A 20,173-nucleotide genomic window follows, 5' to 3' on the forward strand; every position below is an offset into this window, starting at 1 on the left:
TTTGTAAATTTTTCCTCCTAGTCTGTGGCTTGTCTTTTATTTTCTTAACAATATCTCAAACTATTATATTTTGAAATGCTAACAGCACTAGTATGATAATTAGTTTCCTATGTTCTCTATTTTTCTAAAAGAAAAATCAACTAATGAGAATAATAGAATCTTCTCTTTGATGGACAATTTGAAAATGATACCCATGAATATTATAAAACCAAATAGGAAATTTTTATCATGCCACAGCTTTATCATCAATCTGAACCTTAGTCATGACAATAAAGTCTAGACTTACAGATATTCTCTATCATTTATTTAATTTGGAAGAACTTTAAATCTTTGAGAAGTGACAAAGGAAACTGACACATCTATGAAATAGGACATCAATCTGTCTGCCTTGGCTTTCGAAACACAGTAAGAGGGAACATTTTCAAATAGGGAGCTGTCTCTTTTATTTATTGATCTTTAGCTAGAAATAAAGCTATAGTAAAATGCTCTCTCCATATCTTTCTCACTGTATGAAAACAGGGTTACAGATCAATTGATTTACCATCACAATTGATTAGGTACCTTCCCTACTATCTCTATTGTGACACAAGACATGCAGTCATATAGATCTTTCATTAGGAAAGTCATTGAAAAGCTAAGGTTCATTGCATGCTCAAATGGTTTGTAGCCCACTCATTAAGCCATTAACCAACCATTAATATGGCTTAACCTCAAACCTTACAGATAAAATAAGTTATTGCCCTTTTATCTTCCCAGTGCACCTTTGCAAAGTGAACAAGTACATGATTTTATTACAATCTGACTTAAATATTCAGAGACATGCCAAGGAATTCAGTTGTCTAGACTATTAACACTAATGAGATTTATGTGTGTATTCCTTTAGATGCATACCCCAAAGCATAAAGAGTGGGAGACCCACACAGAGGCATTACTTAAAATTGCTTTTTTCCCACCGATTTAATCTGTTTTTAATATTTCCTACATGTTATTACTACTATCAATAACATTCATTTCAATAAGAAATCTTCTTTGTGGCGTTCTTAACCATAGCAGTAAAAATAAAGAAACAAAAGCTCTGCAAGGAGAAGTTAACCATGTTAAGACTGTTTAACATCTTTGTACTCAAGCTTTAAGTTCAAATGAGTGAATGATTATGTACAACATCTAACAATCCTCTATTGGTATGTTTCTTTTGAAATAAAGCCAAAGAAATTTGAGCGGGTCCCAGTTATTATCAATAGTATAGACAAAATATGTTGCATGCTTTGTGCAGAAAAAAACATAATTGAGGATATCTACCTCAATCTTTGCCTTAGGTCCCATCAAGTCAACTGTAATGAACATACAAGTTCTTGCACGTAACTTTTTATAAGATGTTTTTAGGCAGATCTCTCCACAGGAAAACTAACCATAATGCAAATAAATCATTTATCTTAAGTCTAGAAGAAAAGAAGTGAGCACTTCAACAAGAACCCTGTAAATTTAATGGCATATGTGCAAGAAGGAATGTGAACAGAGTAGAATGTGCAGTTAGGGAAAGCTATAAATAGAGCTTCCAGTTCATATAAAAAAGTATCACAAAACCAGAGGGGATGCTGTACAGTAAATGTGTAAGCAAATGTGAATGACCTTTACCAATCCAGCTACAAAGGGGAGGAAATTGATAGACATCTAGCAACTGTACTGAAATATTGCCACTCAATGTCAGTTTGGTCAAATCAGGACTGAATTTCATTTTATTTCTCAGTTTCTAGCTACTTAAACTTTTAGCATTTCTTGGGCCAGAAAAATTAAGTACTGGGTCATGTGACATCTCACTGATGAATGAGAGTTGATGATGGTGACATATAATATCATTACTTCTATAAAATTCATGTATGCAGTTTACAAAATAACTTCTAAACTGAAGGTCAACTTAAAGAGCCAACCCTAGAAGACCTAAAATGTCTGGTTGTAGTTTGCATTTATTAAAATCATTTATAACAGCTCAGCCTTCCTCCACAGTGGTCAGAGGAGCCCGAGCTGGTCTCTTATAGGTAGGTGAATGTGATAAGCAGAGAGTTAGTGCCTTGGGCCATACCTTTCTGAGGAATTTTAATTATTTTCAATACTCAGTGAGGACAAGGACACATGTCCAAAGAATCATGCAAATATCCCTTTACTGAAAATATGTCCTATACCCCGAGGCGTTGGAGAGGGTGGAAATGAACTTTGGAAAAGTTAGGAGTTAGTGCAGCATAGCATTGAAAGGAGAGGGATGCAGGGACACAGGGCTTTTTAAGTGTGGCTAGCCTTTCTTGTTCTTTCTCCACGTGCCTACTGAAATCTTCTGCCCCATCCAAAAGCGCGTGTGCCTGGGATTCTGTTTTTGGAGAGGGAGGGACAGCATGAGAAAAGGCAAGATGATCATCTTATTTCTTTGTTAAATAAAGCTGACATATAGGACTAGATTGCCCAGAAAGCGAGAAGATGCTTATCTGCAAGCAAGTCCACCTTTCCTTTGTGTTTTCTCAAGCTTGATCCAAAAGAATTATGACTCACTATAAATACAGGGATTTCTCTTCTAGACAAGTTAAAGAAAAAACCACCCATAGGCAGGCGTTAGTCCTAGGGTTGGCTCCTGGATCTCTTCAGAGTATTTACATTGCTCGGAAAATGTCACAAGCTATTAAGTTCTGCCCCGAGGTTCTCTAGAGCCATCCTAGCCTAGGGCAATTGCCTCCGTGGTATTTTCCTGAGATAATGTTAAAGTCTCACAGCATTCTGGGAGACAGAGGGGCTCAGAACATGGTGAGTGTCCTGTGGAGGAAATCCCAGAGCATTGGTGACACTCTCTTCGTAGAAGCTTTCCTCTAGAATATAAGCTGTTGGGTCAAATCTTGGCTCAAGGACAGCGTTCGACATGAGGGCCACAGGCAATGAGGTGCAAGCCCCGACTTTTCCCCCTAGACGTCAGTCCAGTTACATTCTATACCCAGTTGAGGGACTCTCGGCTGCCGAGGTTTTCAGGGGCTAACCTTGGTCATCTGGCAGTTCTACGGTGTGTGCAGTTAAGGAATGCCCTTAGAAAACTGATTTGGCTTTGCAATTAAGAGCCATGAATAGATATTTTCAGGATTAGTCTGATGTGGTCATGCAGGGGATGCTTGATCAAAGCAAGATTACAGCTCCCTCAAGGCTGTCTCTGGACGTTAATGGGATATTGACACAGAGCTGACTGGGTCTCGTTTGTTGCTTGACATTAGAATGTCTCTTTCATCATCCTGCAGGCCCATGCTGTTGGGTGTAGGCATAGCATTTGGGGGTGAGATATTGTCATATGGACTTTCTTAAGGAACTTCTCCAAACCAAATAAGTCCTCTGGCTAGTAGATTTCTTCACATACTGGCAGTACCCTAAAATCAAAATGAGAAAAGTGAAAGAAAATTATCTCTCTCTCTCTCTGCATATATATATATATTATCTATCTATCTATATCTACCTATCCTCTCTCACGTTCCTTCCTCTCTCCTGTCCCCCTATATATAACATAATATCCTCTTAGGGACATTTTAAGGTAGCAATTTAATTTAAGGAGTTTTCATAGATACCAATAACCCAGAAAATACTAGCAGAATTCTCTCTCCCTTTTTGTTTGTGTAAGTAAAGAACTTTAAATTAAATACTGAAATATTTGTTCTTTTAGATATTTAAACTAAGAGTAAGAGAAGTTAAGATGGAGGAATTTTTTTCCATTCCAGAAATTTTTTATCTAATTTATAATTTTCTTTAATAACATATTTTCTAAACAGTGCCTGCAATTAAGAAGACTGGATAATTTACTATGCACTGAAATATTTTCAGTTTTCCAAGATTATTTTTATGAGAATGCAGTTGTTATGAAATCATGTGATATAAAACAGGATCTCTTCATGCTAAAATTGTATTAATAATTAATTGGAGGGAAAGTATTTCACCATGATAAATGAGAGGCTGTATGGAAGGAATGCTGCCATTTCGTGGCAGAAATAATATAGTAACATGCCGTTAAATGCAAGGCATCAGATTAAATTTTACAGTTCAAGTACAAAGACATCAAAATATATTAAAATTTGAACTGATTATGTTTCCTAAAATTCTGGTACTGGAGATAGTAATTAGAATATTACCAATATAATTATTAAAATGAGGGGTAACAGGGAAAATGTTTAATGGAAACATAAAAACAATTTGTTAGAGAAAAAGCTGGTTGCCAGTAAAGCAGTATGAAATGAGAGGGAAATGAAGAACATGCTGTTGGCTTAATGTAATAAGGATATGATTTTAATCAAAATCGAGTCCATGGTCAACAAGAACACAATTCAAATAGCAAGGTAAGTGGGCTGCTACCTTGTGTGAATGTAATTGCGTTGAATTAAAACACGGTGGCTAAATTAACAGTTGTTAACCTTCAGAACAGAGATGCCTGTGAGAGTATATAAATACTCACTGAATTTACAAATTCATGTGTGTGATCTTTTACTGAACATCATTTCTAAGAACTAAACTTTTTTTATTAAACACTGTTTTTATACATTAAATACTGAGTAGTTGCAAAAGAACACTTGCAAAATCTATGTACAATATAAAGATTAGAGAATAATGATACAATGTACATCCATGTACCCAGTACCTGTTTAAGGAAAATAACACTACTGTTGCCTATCTACGAAAGAGGCTTTGCTCTCCTCCTCATGCCATCCCATTCTTTCCTTTCTCAGAACTAATCACTGCTCTGAACTTTGTGATTACCTTTATAGTTTTTCCATATATATTTGTATCCTTGAACTATATTTTGTTTTGAATATTGATCACTTTATAAAATGGATGCTTTTGCTTGGGTTTTATGTGTAAATGTGTCTTCCTGAGATTCATCCACATTGTTGAAAACAGCTGGAATTTTATTAATTTTCACTGCTGTATCATATTCAAATATAAGGCTATACTATAATTTATCCATTTAAGGTTGATGGAAATTTAAGTTATTTCCTATTATGGCATATAATATCATAATATTACAAACATATAACATTCCTGTCCAAGTCTGCTGGTGCACATATATGCAAGAGGGAATGACAGGTTGTGTACATATCCAGCTTTATTAGATGATAGCAAATGGTTTTGTAAAAGGAGTTCTAACAATTTGCACACTGCGATGGAGATCAGCTGTTCCCTCTTCTTCCTTTGCACACAGGTAAACAACATTTGGCAGCCTCCCTTTTAGTTAGAGGAGGCCATGGGACGGAGTGTTATACAATGAGATTTAAGCAGCAGTGATTGCGTTCCTCCTAAATCCAGCCCATCACACGTAATCCCCTAAACTCTTTCTCTCTTCCTACTGACTAACAGGAGACCACCCCAAGATGGTTATAGAAGCCACATATTGAAGATGACAGACGCACAAGATGAAAGGAGGCTGGGTCTCTGTCACTTGACAATCCAGATACCAATGTTGGTTTTTATGTAAACAAGAAATACATTTCTATAAATTCTGAACCATTATATTATTGTTGGGTTTGTTTGTTATTTAGTTAACCTACTCAAATAGACATACTCCTCCTGGCAAGGGATAAGGTGCCAGCAACTTTTGAAACTGTCAAACTTCATAATTGTTACTAACGTGGTGAGTGTGAAATGCCATGTTCCTGTGGTTAGAGTTTGCATTTTCCTGATTACTAGTGAGGGCATCTTTTCATGTATTAACAGGCCATTTGGATTTTCCTTTCTGTGAAGTGTTTAAGACTTTTGCCCTTTTATTTATTATTTTTTTGTGAGGGAGATCAGCCCTGAGCTAACATCTGATGCTGATCCTCCTCTTTTTTGCTGAGGAAGACTGGCCCTGAGCTAACATCTGTGCCCATCTTCCTCTGCTTTATATGGGATGCCACCACAGGATGGCATGACACGCGGTGCGTTGGTGGGCACCTGGGATCCGAACCTGCGGACCCCGGGCCGCCAAAGCAGATCACGTGCACTTAACCACTTGTGCCCCCAGTCCGGCCCCGCCCGTTTTTTATGGGGCTACTTGCCATTTTCTTATTGATTTGCGGGTGCTCTTTATATTTCTAACGAGCATGCTTTCTTACTTAGGGTGCAATAAATATCTTCTCCCAGTCTGAAGCCTGTCTTTCTACTTTCTTTATGATGACTTTGGATGGAAAAAAGTTCTCATTTACAGTATTTATTCATTTTTTATTTCATTGTTTGTACTCCTTTGTCCTATTTAAGAATTAATTTCCTACAAAGATTGATAAAACCATTTAAGTCATTAGTTCAATTGGAACTAATGTTTATTTTATTGGTTTTCATATAATAAATACCCAATTTTCCAGTCCAATGTTTTGAAAATTTAGCCTTTTTTAACTGACCCTTAGTGCCTGTCTGTCATGTGTGAGCTAGTTAGTTTATCAAGCATTTTAGTCCCTGTGGACTGTTTATGTGCTTTACTCTGTTCTGTTGCTCAACTTAACTCTCTCTCCACCGACATCACTCTGACTTGATTATTACACTTTATAACAAGCCTTGATATCTAGTAAAGCAAGACTCTTTATTTATCTTTTCTACTTTGTGAATGTTTTGGAGATTCTTGGCATTGTTGTTGCTCAAATACATTGCAGAATGGACTTAGCAAGTTGCACAAAAATATGTGTTGGGATTTTTATTACAATTGCACTGATTCTATAGACCAATTGATGAATAACTGACATCTTTTTTATTTTAAATTTTTCAATTCATGAATGTAGTGTATCTCTTTATTTAGGTATTTTATAATGTCTTTCTAAAAGCTTTTCTATTTATTCGATAGGGCTCTTATACATCTTTTGATAGATTTATCATGATGTACTTTAAAGTTTTTAATGCTATTATAAATTATAGTCTTTATTAAAATTATACTTAAAAATATTTATTACTGGTGTATAGGAATGCAGCTTATTTTTGTATATATTTTTAAGAAGAAAAATTGCTAAGCCTCCCTCTTTCTAATTCTAATAATTTATCTGTAGATTCTCATTTTCCATGTTTTCAGTCATATCATTTTCAAATAAGAACAATTTTTTTTTCCTTTCCAAATCTTATGTATTTTGACTTCCTTGCCTCTCTCCTCTGGCTAGGACATCTAGTTTATAATGTTGAACAGAAATGATGAAGATGGCCACATAAATTTTTCCTAATCTTACAAATGTTTTCAATGTTTCACAATTAAATATATTTACTGTAGAGCTTTTGTGGGGGTAGATATCAGTGGTTAAGTTATTCTTGGTTTGCTAAAACTGAATGTTGAATTTTAATGTATTCTTCCGTATCTATCAAAATGGTCATTGATTATTGTCTTTTAATATATTAATATAGTGAATTACATTAATTATTTTCTAATCTTGCATTCCTAGAATGAACTTAATTTTGACATGATGTACTATCTTATTATACATTGCATGATTCAATTTACTAATATTTGGGTTTGAATTTTTGTATGTTTGTTCATGGATGAATTGAGCAGAAATCCTGTTTTCTGTACACTAGAATAGTTTATGTAAGACTGAAATTATTTGTTGTTTGAATACTTGTTAGAATTCACCAGTATAATCACTTGGGCCTGGTGTGTTCTTTGTGCGAAGAGAATTACATAGTAATTCAATTTAGAGAAAAATGAAGGAGACACAATAAATATCACTAGCAACAAAAAAGTGACATAAGTACACATACTGCCAAAAATATGGATAATATTGAAACTTAATTAATTAAATTTGAAAAGAAATTGACAAATACCTATAAAATTTGCCAAAAGTGATTCAAGAAGCAATAGATAGCTTGTGTAACTATTTAATGATTAAAGATTGTACTGTAGACCAAGAGTTGTATGAATTTCAGTGAGATGTTTTCATCAGTTTTTTCTTATTGTCCATGTGACAAGAGATAAAAATTTAGGTTGGATAATAGTATGGTGGATTTTCATCTAGTTTGTGAAGATACTCAAAAGGGGGCATTCTTTCATTAGTTCTTTTTTTTGTTTTGTTTTGTGAGGAAGATCGGCCCTGAGCCAACATCTGCCAATCCTCCTTTTTTTTTTTTTTTTTGCTGAGGAAGACTGGCCCTGGGCTAACATTCATGCCCATCTTCCTCCACTTTATATGGGACACTGCCACAGCATGGCTTGACAAGCAGTGCGTCAGTGCATGCCCGGGATCTGAACCAGTGAACCCTGGGCTGCCACAGTGGAGTGCGGGCACTTAACCGCTTGCGCCACCAGGCCGGCCCCCCATTAGTTCTTTTAATAAATATTTATTGGCGATATACTCAGTGTCAGTCTAATAAATTTGGATGCCAACTTGGAAAGAGGTCTGTAGTTACATAAATCAGGTTATGTAGCATTCTATTTTATTCCTGTCTTTTTAATAGTTTACATCTTCCTTTGTCCTTCTGTTAGTGGGCATAAAATGACTAGAATATTCCTTTGCTACAGTCTAGGAATGGCTAGATCAATGTTTAAGACCACTATTATCAAACCATTATTAACAGAACTCCACCATGAGAGTGGTCCAAAGGTGCAGTGGACTGTCTCTTTAGGTAATGACTCACCCAGTGCTGGAAGTAACCAACCACGGGTTAAATGATCATGTTTTAGGGATTTATGGGCAGGATCTATATAATTGGTTGAATTTTGAATTCAGTGATTTTATCTTTTTTAGCAGCAGAACCACTTGTTTCAATGATAGTTTTATGCCCTAGAACTCTAATAAATAAAACAGATAAAAGAAAGAGTGAGATGAGAAGGACAGAGCCCGTCCACTGGCTCCTCCTCCTGACCCTTCATTGACCACTGAGACACCTTTGAATTCTCCAGGTTCCAGGACACTCCATTTGAGGTTCTCTAGAGTATGTGTCCTATGTAGTCACTTCAGATTTTCTCTGATCTTAATTATGTGCACCTACAACAAAGGGAGAATTTCAGTGGCAGGACTAAAACAAAGTGCAAGGAAAGTCATGTGAAGTTAGAGTCAATAAAGATAGAAACGAGTTAATGCAAAGTACTTAAAATAGCATGTGGTAATACTAATGTTATATCAGTGCAAATAAAAAAACAAGATTTGTACAATATTTGCAGTTCTATTTTTGCATCCTGGCTGATGAGAACCTCAATGATAATTTTCTTTTTTTGTGTGTGAGGAAGATCAGCCCTGAGCTAACACCTGATGCCAATCCTCCTCTTTTGTTCTGAGGAAGATTGGCCCTGAGCTAACATCCGTGCCCATCTTCCTCTACTTTATGTGAGATGCCGCCACAGCATGGCTCAACAAATAGTGCGTTGGTGCGCTCCTGGGATCCGAACCCCAGGCTGCCACAGCGGAGCGTGGGCACTTAACCACTTGCACCACTGGGCCAGCCCTCAAAGATAATTTTTTAAAAATTAAAGTTTATTTTTTTGTAAAGAAAAATATAAGATGCCCACTATAGGAAGGTACGAAGTACCAAAAGTTGCCTGAATAAAAAGATTATTTATTATGTCACCAAAGAGATTACAATTTCCCTTCCGGAAAAAACTTGTTGTTCAGTTACCAGCAGTACAGTTGGCTGACAGTTTTCAGCTGCAGCACCTTCATGATGTGCTGCAAATGTTTGAGCCAAGACCCTGTCTTTCCTGGGCTGCTCAAAACCACTGAGTGAGCCTCACTCCAGGGGTTCTAGATCCTGCCCATTTCCGCCCCAAGCAGGGCTCCTCTAACGAGCCACCCTTAGGTTAACAGAGACGTTGTCAGATCTACATAGCAGTCGGAGGCTTTCTTTGCCAAATTCTGCCTTCTCCTCCTTTCTTTCCACGAGTATCAGATCTGCACAGTGATCTGAAGGCTTTACCTGCTCAAACTTGCTTCCTCTGCTTTATCTTCCATAGGTGTTAACACACCCGCAACCCTGCCCCACTAACCTCGTATAAACCTCTTGTAATCCTACCTCTGTCTCCTCATTAGCTTTCTAGAAAACTAAAGCTGGCACACAATTATTCTTTCATTATTTTATATGCATAGTTTTATATTCTTGAAATTAGATTATGCATATAATTTTATATCCAGCCTTTTGTTTTCTAGGTTATTACAAAAGTTTAGTAAAAATTATGAAGTCTGCATAATAGTCCACTAAGAAGATGTGCAATAATTTACTTAAACTTTCCCTTTATGTTAAATATTAAATTTTCTCCAACTTTCTATTCTGGAAAACGATGCTGTGCTTGAGATGATTTCCTTTGGCAATGGCTTAATGCTGACCAGTTTATGTGTTAAAGAACATATCTTTTAAATTCAATTCAACAAGTACTTATGGAGTGCTAACTATGTTCCAGGCACTCTGTTATGCACTAGGATTCAATAATGAAAGTTGGTGGCAGAAAGAGATAATTAACTACAAGCAGTCCTCACTTTACAAGAGAGTGTGGGACCCTAAAAATGACTGTGCGAGCTGGAAACGCACAAAGCAATCTTTATAATCAGTGGTCTGTCACCTTTAAACAGTTTTGTCAAAATATTAAAAATTCTCTTACTGTTTGTTATACATGTATAAAGAAAAGAACAAATAGTAAACTAATATTTTTTAGTACGCTGTAATTTAAAACATTAGGAACTCTAAGAATCAAAGTGTTTTATTTCTTTATAAAAACTTATCAAGAGTAGTGTTTCTTCTTCTCATATAAATTATGATGTGGAGCAGGCATCTCTTTGGTGCTTTGGTAAATTGTTATGATCCTTTCTAAGTTTGGATCAACTTCCAGTATTTTATCATTTGCGCTTTCAATGTCATGAAATATCTCTGAGAATTCCTTTCATGTGAAGTTTTTCCTGGGACATCACTTATCCTTTTCCTAACAACCACTTAACTCGTATATGTTGATAAATTTGCCTTCACTAAATTCCTCTGGCAGCATCTCGAGAGTCTCTTGAACAGCAGCGGTATCAACATTCTCATGGTCAGCTATTCTTTCTAACAACTCCATTTGCATACAATTTGAATTTCATTCCTAACATTATCACTTGTTGTTTCTTTGCTGCACTTCCATTTTTGTTGGCCAATTCCCTCTTTCTATTATCCATTTTTGTAAAGTGTCATGTGGGTTAATTACAGAGAGACAAAGGCAACACCACTGCTAAATGTTTTACTGTCTGTATGTGAAGGAATGGTAGATGCACAGGGACCATAAAGTCATCCACAGACTTTGAAGAAAGTGCCATGATTGGTAACGGATCATGATGCACATCTGTTATTTATGCAGTGACTTGTGGATTGAAGACCTAGCAGCAAAGTTTTCATTTTATGTGATTACACGTAATTAATATACCCTGGTATCTTAAATTTGAGCCATGCACTTGAGGCACTAGTGTTATTTAACTAAATCAGAGTAACTGAAGTTTGTGCATAGTGGAACCAGACAAAGGGAGGCTTGTATATCATTAAAACAAGTATGATAATCATCATGCTATGAAGAATTGTGCACTATTTTGGACGTAAGAGATAACGCCAATTTTAGACTTGGAGAGGGTTTTAAAAAAATGTCCTCCCAGAAGAATTAATATTAACATTGCAATCCATAATCAACCAAATGAAGAATGAAAGAAAGAATATTCCAAACAGAAGAAAATTCTTGTTTCAATTCCCACAGTTAAGAAAGAGTGTAGTATCTATAAGGATCTCAGTCTGATGTGGCTGGAGCACACACTGGGAGGCCAAAATCATAAAGGACACATATGATATGTTTAGGATTTGGGATTTTATCCTACAAATGATGAGTAGTTATTGAAGAATTTTAATGAGGACATGATTAACATGATCCAGTTTGCATTTTAGGGATATCAATGTGAAGAGTAGATTAGAAGGGGCAAGACCAGAGTGCTAGGGAGATAACTTAGAAGTGGTTACAGTAATTTAACAGAGAATGTCCTGGCCCAAATGTGTATGCTGATATAGAGAATGGAAAAGAAAAGATTAATGATTTCTTTAGGAGATAAAACTGTTAGGTATGGCAATAATTAAATATATATTGGAGGTGCAAGTATGAATAGAGGAAGTAGTTCAGGATGATGCCAAGAGTAATTTAGTGTATGATGGTGTGGTTCACTGAAATGTCACGGAAGGAACAGGATTCTCAAGGCCAAGGTAGGGGTAGGAGATGGAGGGTGATGAGATTAACTCTGAAACAACTGAGTTTGAATCAGCTGTGGGACAATGAGATGGAGATTTTCTGATGGCTTGAAATTCAGGCTCAAGAGCTGTAAGGTTTGAAAATCATGAGATATTAATTAAAAGCATAGAAGTGGGTTAGATCTCCCTAGGAATGTTAGGAGAGTGATGATAGAAGAGGACCAGGGAGAAATGCTGAGGAACTTAGGGACACCAGGATTTAAGGTGTTGGGGTGAGGAGAGAAAGAAGAACCTACAAGGAGGATGTTTTATGTCTTTCCAAATTTTAGTGGCTAAACCACCAATATTTTTTAACAAACAATAATATCAATAGTTATATCTTAGGAGCAAAACTTTCATTTGTATTTTTCCTATTTTTTTAAACAAATAATTTAAAAAATAAAATTTTTAATTTTCACTTCAATTCTTTCATCATTTTAACTTCCTCATCATATACATGATGTGCTAGAAATAGTACTCATCTATTCCTTCGTTGTTATGCTTAAGGCTCTGCTTTATCAGTAAAACATACCGAAGCTAATTTTAGTTACTAGCAAAATATATAAGAAAGAACTTGTGCATTTTTCAAGGCATAAAACTGCTAGGACAACTAGTGACTCAGATCAGTCTTATTTTATAAGATTTTCTTTTCTATACATCCCTAACCGTCTTTTATGTTGGGGGAACAGAAGATGGTTATAATTCAGAAGTCAAGAGGTTTACAAAGGAAATTATTTGTTTCAGTGACTAAAATTAGATTTTAGCACTTTGCTTAAATTTTTACTTTTCAGAAAATGTGCTTTTGGTAATGATTTATCAATTTTTAAAACATGTTTGTTCAAATGTCTGTATTAAAATGTCACCATTTATATATATTTGTCCATAGTAATGAATTAGAATAAATTCTCAAATTTGATCTTAAAGTTAACTTAATGAACTGTTTCTTTTTCTAGAGTGTTAATGGAGTAGCATGTTTATGGAGGTATTTAATAAATTTTTTGTGATAAGATGACAAGCAATATATAATTTAAGATAATTATAGTAGAAGGTGAGTCAGACACATGTTATAAGGAAAATAAATTAATAGTGGATGAGAAGTTCTATATGTATTTTAAAGTTTTGGATAACATGCTATCTAACTTTATAATCAATGGGGGTAATGTTTACTGTTAGAGTTCAGTTTTCCTGGGAAATCTGCTCTTGGCTTTTGCTGTTTACAGACATGGTTCACTGGATAAATCTTGATTATGCATGTTGGATGCATAACAGGGTGTAAAGCGAAGTGTCTGAAGATATTTCTGTTTGAAAAATGAAAATGTGGCATTTGTTAAAGTTAATTCAAGGACACATGTGAACTCTCTTGTCAAGATTTTGTAACTGGTATTTTTAGAGAAAAAGAACTTCAGCAAGATCTAAATACTTCAAGTAAAAGCAAACTAATATCATATTCAGAATTCAGAGATGTAGCTAACTGCCTGACTTCAAGCTAATACTTAAAACATGATATGCCATATTACAGTACTATACAAGGGGTTTCCCATAAGCATAAGGACACAGGCAACAGCCCCAGTTGCTTCAAGTCCATCTGTTGAGCTCTTTTCTTCTCCTATTCAGCTCTTTTCTTCCCCACTGTACCATTTTTAAGTGTCATATTATGCTGCATCACTTTGGTAGCAGCATCCTCTCCTATCTTTATCTTTACTAGCTGCCTTTTCTTCCCTCCTTTGCGATTCCTACACATTGTTTTTATAATCTAATCCCATACTTTATTTGTTACTGTAAATAGCATCAAATTCTTCTAGAGCTGCCACCCTGAACCCTGAAGCATTCCATCTCCTTTCCTTTCAACCCCCTTCACAGGTATCTAAATTTCCTTTATTGTATTTATTCTTTATAAATTATTTTTTATTGTTTATAAATTTATTTCTATAGCTTCCTCCTTCACAACTACCACCTATGAATTAGACTTAGATTTTAAAAAAACAAAACAAAACATAAGCCATATCTCAAATCTTCCAAACAAATTTTGGTAGGGAATTCAAGGGATCACCCAATTCTAGTTCTACCTCCTTCTGGGGACATGAAATGTTATCCTTCACACCCCTTGACAGTCAGGTGGCACCATGTGACTAGTTCTATCCAGTAAGTTGTGAGTAGACAAGCCAAAGAATTTAATTACCAGTGAGAGAAACTCCAAAACACTTCTCCCCTGCCGAAGGTCCCTCACGGGCCTTCTCCTGAAGAGGCCATGTCTTCCAGCTGAAGGAAAGGACGACGGTGCAGCTCTCAACAACCAGAGTCTCTGAATGACTATTTGGAGCAGATCCTTTAAACATGTAGCATGAGTAAAAAATAAACCTTAGTTCTGATAAGCCACTGAGATTCCTGGGTTATTTGGTTACTGCAATATAACCTTGTCTATTCTGACTAATACTCAAATACAAACAAATTTAAAAATAAGCACATAGCATTTGATGGATATAATGCATCTATAATGCTGGCACAGGTAGAAGCATTGTTCAACCATGGCAGTTCTAAGGTGCTTTCAGATAAAGAGGTGTTAACTATGCCATGGACTCCTGCAGAACAATGTTTGGTTTTACCTATTTATGAAACTGAGAAAGTTATATCAAAGAAAATGTGGTACTCTATGTATTTTTTTGGATAAGGCAGCTTGGGTAACCCAGAAAGTTTATATTCAAAAGTTCAAATCTTCTTTATAAACTTTCTAAATGTAGCATATAGTTATTAAGTTCTATTCAATTCTTTTGTTTGTAAAATAGAGTCTGAGGCAGAAAGAATGGAAACTTGCATTTGATTCCTTTTGATCCAATTGAATTCAAATTAGTTCAATTCACTTCAATCCAGATACATTCAACAAAAGATGTAACACTTGAAATTGCAAACATCAGTGGATGAACACACACTTTTTCTGAATGCCTTCTGATAATAGATGCAATTGATCTTTTAAAATTTCTATAAATGGTGGGTATAAACTCACTTTTCTGCTTGATTTTTATCTTTTTTTCTTGTTGGCTTTTCACTTAAAGACCAGCAAGAATTTTTTTGAGTCAGTTAGCATAGCTCCAATTCACATTTAATGACTTTGTAATAATCCTTGAAATATGGATCGTAACTTTTCATTTAGTTCCCCTATTGATGGACATTCACTTTATTTTCAATTTGCGAGGAAATTAAATTTCTTTATACATTGTGAGAACTAATCATTTTGCCTGTCATCTGAATTGCAAATATTTTGTTCAGATTTTTAAAAATTTAGTTCTTTCATTCACTTGGAATTTACTTCTGAATATAGTGTAAGATAATGGTATAATTTTATATTATTTCAAATCAATAGGCAGTTGTGTCATCAGAATTTAAGTAATCCACAGTTTTCTCAATAAATTAAACTTCTACCTTTGTCTTATATTAAATTTTCTTCTGTACATTGGTTTACTTCTGGAATTGCTAGACTCTTCAGATGTTCATCTATTTTGATACCAATACGATATTTATTTAATTAAGGTGGATTTTTCATATGATGGCTTGCGTCAGAGAGGAAAAATAATTTTCCCTCTACCAGTCTAAGTTTTTGGCTGAGACACTGCCTGTAACAAAAGAGAGAATAATGGGAGAAAAACAAATTTAATTTAATTTTGGAGGTACAGGGGCCTCAAAGATATGAAACTCAATGACAGTCAGGCAATTGAGGCTTATACACCTGTCCTGAGCTGAGGACAAGGGGGTAGGGCTCTGGAACTTCAAAGGGGAGGATGACAATTCATAGGACGATGCAAAGAGCAAATGTTTGGTAAACAAATGTTTGTCTTGCCATGCAGAGACAAAGGGACACAGAGAGCAATATGAGCCAATAGGCCTTGCTAAGTCACCCCCAGTTTACTACACTTAGCTCATATTCTTTGTAGTTGTCTGGGGCAATAGATCCCTTCCTGCTCCAGGTCCTTCATCTAAATTCTTGTAGGCAGTTAGAGGAGAGCTAAAGAAAAACTTCCTAAGTCAGCTATTTCTTAAAAATAATCAGCCTAAAATAATTCTTATACCAAAAAGACATATTTTGGAGCCGCAACTTTTGCTCCCCTACACTTGGAATAACTTCCTCTCCAGTCTGAAGATAACATTTCACTGTTTTCTAGCCTCCAGTATTGCTGATGAGAGGCCCAGGGCCTGAAGGTTTCTTTTGTCATTGTAACTTGCTTTGGTTGGAAGTTTCAAGATTGTCTCTTTGTCCTTAGAGTTCAGAAATTTTACCTAAAATTTCTGTCCTACGTGCGTAACTTTTCCATCTACCCTGAAACTAGAGGAATTTGTTCTTCAATTTACAGAAAATTTCACCTCTCATTTCTTTAATCATTCCTCTCTTCTCTCAGTGCTTTCATTTCCTTGTGGAACTTCTATTACCTGCATGGTAGGTCTCCTGGATCTCTCCTTGAAGTATTGTCATTTCCCTCATGATTTTCCTGTTTATGTTCTCACCTTATATCTTTGGAAAGAGTTGCTGCTCCTGATCTTTGAGGCCACTCCTGCAGATCTCCTGTAATTCATACATTATATTGCTTACATGGAAAATCGTTTTCATTACCTCCACAAAATCTTTTAAGTGTTGTAATTGAATTTCCTGCAGTGTTCTTGTTAATTCCTTACTTAAGTTGTCAAGTCTTTGCTCAAACTGCAATATAGGTTGGGCACGGGTTCTGTTTGTTCTGGCTGATCTTTGGATAGATGTTATTTTTCTTTCTTAGCTCACTAGGGCTCAGGTCTGTGTTTTGGAGTTCCCAAGAGAAATGGCAATATTTGAAGTGGGGAAGTCATCAAAGATCCACAGAGCTTCCCCTTTTCCCAGACTGGGGGTGTAGAATTAGGCAGGCTGTATGTTTCCTGTCCCAAGGAGGCTTCCTTGCTACCTCTGGTTCTTGATCCTCCAGCCTCAGAGACCATCCAAACAGCTCCTTCTTGGCCTCCCAAGGGTAGGAACAACAAACACACCCATGAGAACATCTGTGACCGTGCTCTCCTTGCTGGCTGTCTGTGTTCGTAGCTGTCTTTGACTCTGGTTATTCACAGAGATTGAACTATTACATCTTGTGGAGCAGGGAAAGTTGATGTGGTGTGATACTTTGATGAGATCAAAACTAGTACTCCCTGACTCCATTCTGGGGTCTCCCTTGCCACCCCCTTCTTTCAACTTTCCTACCTATTGATTCTGTAAACCTTAGTGCAGCCTCTGTGGGTTCTGAATATGTTTCAATGCTTCTGTGTTAATGGAGACTTATTAGAAAGAAAGGTCTTTAAAGGCGAGAGCTATATATTCTATTTTGATTGAATTCAAAGAATGTATGCAGGGCTCTGCACTAGCGGATACTCAATCAATGCTGCAGGCTGACTGAAGTAGCTTTAATGTGGCTAGGTTAAAACGAGGGAGGAGTCTTTCATTTTTTTTTAAGGCACTAAAATTTTAGTTTTGTTTATATAGACATTTTCTAATGATTTGATTTGAGTTTTCTCAATAATATTCATTATGCGTATGTACATTTTAAAATGTTTTATAACTAATGCCATTATAAGAAATCTTGAATTGGATATTTTCTCTGTGATTTATATTTAATACAAAGGGCTTTATATTGTGTTAATAATGTAGTAGATATCACTTTTTTCTTGAAAATGTAAGATTACAATGAAGCACAAATTAATTTTGAAGTTCTGGAGGCCAATTAGTCTTCTTAAGGTTTTTAATTTTTTAAATAAATTCATATGCACCAATCTAAATGGCAAGAGACCTTTAAACTGCAAAGATAATATATTAGTGCTTTTTTCCCTTATCTACAGATTACTGAATGATAATCAAAATCTTCCTATAAATAATCAAAATCTTCACATACACATAAGTAAACAGGGTTATTTGGAAGATGCTAGTTTATGTATGGGCCAGCATTAGGTCATATGAATCCTCATGTATCAAGTTATTTTTCCATGAAAGAAATGCCCAGAGGATTACTCTTCATCACCTAGGGCTTTGGCCCTGAATCTCTATGTTCGTTGTGAGCTATATGGGAGCACTAGTGAGCCCTAATGCCTATTTTTGCCTCTCTGTCTTCCAGCCTAGAATTGAAGAAATGCTGCCAGTCTGCCCTTTCCTCTCTACATTTTCAAGCAGGAGAAGGTCCAAGTTGGTGATTCCATACCAGTTCTGCTCCAATAGGGCGAAGTCATCCCAAGAGGAAAAAGGATCTCTAAAAGAAGATAGAGCTTTTAATCTTTTTTCTGCCTCTTCAAAATTCTCTGCCTTGTCAACACCTGAGCTCCTCCTTACCTGGAAAGAAGGAGCAGGGAATGGGTTGGCAGCACTAGGCTCCCCATCGTGAGTGAATCTCTGAGTGTGGCTCGTGGACCACCACTGTCAGGTCAGGTGGTCTAGAGAGTGTTCTGTATGCAGTCTCAGCAGAACAGGAGATGAAGACATTTCTTCAACTATGTCAGTTAAAAGTTTCACAGAAATCCCATATTACTAATAATTCTTTTTCAATTATGCATTGTAAAATACACATAAATTTAACACCTTAACCATTTTTAAGTGTAGTGTTCAGTAGCATTAAATACATTCACATTGTTTTGCAACAATCACCACCCTCCCTCTCAGGAACTGTTTTCATCTTGCAAAACTGAAACTTTGTACCCATTAAATAATAACTCCGCATTCCCACCCCACTCCCTCAGCAAATGGCTACCATGATTCTACTTTCTGTCCCTATGAATTTGACTACTCTAGCTACTTCATGTAAGTGCAATCATATGGTATTTGTCTTTTTGTGACTGGCCTATTTCACTGAGCATAATGTCCTCAAGGTTCATGCGAATTATATTAATAATTCTTATATTCTTAAACTTTGCACTGTGGTCATGTTTTATCAACTTGCATTTACTTAATAGTATAAGTTCATCTCTACTAATAATTTTTCATCCCATTTGTATGTTACTGTTGACCTTTGTTAATTTTGCATGTTTCTACTGTTACTATTATTTCTCTAGCTCACAAATGGTGAGTAGCTTGAAAATATTTTTTAAAAAATGAATGTAGTGGTAAAAATTATAATGTTAAGGCTTCAACACAGAGTAACATTGTAGTATAAACAGTGAAGAAAATTCCAGTAAAAACACAATATATAAACCTATTTATATTGGGATTGATGCACTTGGAGTGTAAGGAATCCACACAAGAGTCAGAAAAAGAAAAGTTTATACAGGTGGATAAAAGTTTATTTCATCCCACCAGCAGTTTGCTCCAGGATGACAGTGTGCTGTCTTTTGTATCACTTTGTCAGAAGGCGGCATAAAGCTGTGGCAGCTTTAAAAATTGTTTTTAAATAAAGGAACTCTTCTGACAAACAAGAGATTTCTAATGCTTTGCAATTTAATGGATTTTAACATTAAAATTTGATTGAAAAAAATTGTGATTGGGTACAAATGCAATGGTCATTCTGGAAGCTTTATTAATAGGTGATGTTTCTCTAGCTCAGCATTCATTTACTGTAACAACTCTCCTTCGGCCTTCTAAATACTACTCTGTACAGCTTCTTTCATGGCACCAGCCATGCAGTGCAAGTCTTTTATTTGTAAACTATATAGTTCTCTATGTCTTTTCTATGAAGGCATTGTAACCATTATTTTCAAACACCATACCAACAGATTGTTTGGCTTCCTTCCTTTGATTCTTTTCTCTTCTGTTTTTGGCACTCATCCTAGTTAGTATTTCCTATAAAACATAGTCATGGACCAAATCTCAAACACTGTCATTTTAAAGTTGTATTCATCATTTATATTTCTGATATGAATGACTGCTGTGGACTTCATATTTATTGTCCATTTGTAAAATGGTATATGTGTACTATCAATCTCCTGCCATGGGTAAAGTTATATTATTATTTCTTAAATGCTTTGAAAATAGTAAGAACAGTTAAATACTTTCTATCACAAACGT

The sequence above is a fragment of the Diceros bicornis genome, chromosome 9, assembly GCF_020826845.1.
Source record: "Diceros bicornis minor isolate mBicDic1 chromosome 9, mDicBic1.mat.cur, whole genome shotgun sequence".
Lineage (NCBI taxonomy): Eukaryota > Metazoa > Chordata > Mammalia > Perissodactyla > Rhinocerotidae > Diceros > Diceros bicornis.